Genomic DNA, 1,129 nt, shown 5'->3' with positions numbered 1-1,129 from the left:
TGGGGGGAATGCTTTCAACTTAGTACAATTTGCAGCTGTTTAGAAGGAAGCATTTGTTTGAAATCGCCATCTGAACTTCATATTCAAATAACATCGAGATCTAGTTTTGATTGGTTGGTGGCTTAATTCGAAACATTTCTCACAGACATAAACACTTTTCTCACGCAGATGGTCGACGGCAACCATGATCAGTTTAAAGTCAAGTAGTTCTCAGAAGGGAGCTGCACTCCACAAACAAGGTCTTTGGAGAGAGGGGACCTGTCCTTCAGAGCCTCGTGTCTGTCACACGGTGACCAACCATCCCATTTGCCTGGGACCTGCTAGTTTTCGTATTGAAAGCCCTGTGTCCCAGAGACCCCCCTCTATGAGGTAAGCTGGGACAGCTGGTCAGCCCAACAAGGCTATGCAAAGGCAACCCAGCTTTGAGAAAATCAAGACACTGCTGGATGAGCATGTCGCAGACTCTTTTCCTTTAGGTCTTAAAGACAAGGTGTGGCACACTTCTCAGTGCAAATGCCCTTGGGAGAAGGAAGCCTGTGGTCTTAGAAGACTCACCCAGGGTTCCATCCTACGAAATCCCCGAGGGAACGGAGGACAGGTGACTGAAGGACACGAAAAGCCTAGACGAAGTCTTCAAGCACAGAGTTTAATATGTAAAGTGTACAAACACAGATCGTTCTTTTTGAAGCGGACGGAAGAGTCTACAAATCCCTGGTATGGAAGAGAATAAATAGGATGTTTATCTCCCGTCCTGGCTCTGGCACTCACTTTATATCTTGGGGTAGACAAGTCACTTAATCTCCTTGGGCCTCAGTTTCCTCAACTGTAAAATGAGAAAAATAATCTGCTTCCCCAAGTCACAGCGTTCGCGTGAAGGATGTCTAGCACCGTGAGTCTTGACAGCGGGATTTAAACAGAATGTATTGGTCTGAGAACAGCACGGAGGAGACGGAGCTGGCTCTGCGGCCTGCCTGCGACACGGTCACCGTGGGGAGTGGGCTCGTGACTTCAGAAACTCAGTGCCACTGCTACCGGCCCCCGTCCCCGTTCTGAAATCACAGATTCCTTCTCTAAGTGAAAATAATCTTCATGCTACTTATGCCGTGTTTAAGGCTTCATTCACATGTGG

The sequence above is a fragment of the Pteropus vampyrus genome, unplaced genomic scaffold (assembly GCF_000151845.1).
Source record: "Pteropus vampyrus isolate Shadow unplaced genomic scaffold, Pvam_2.0 Scaffold204, whole genome shotgun sequence".
Lineage (NCBI taxonomy): Eukaryota > Metazoa > Chordata > Mammalia > Chiroptera > Pteropodidae > Pteropus > Pteropus vampyrus.
The sequence above is the reverse complement of the archived record's forward strand: the minus strand, read 5'-3'. Positions refer to the sequence as shown.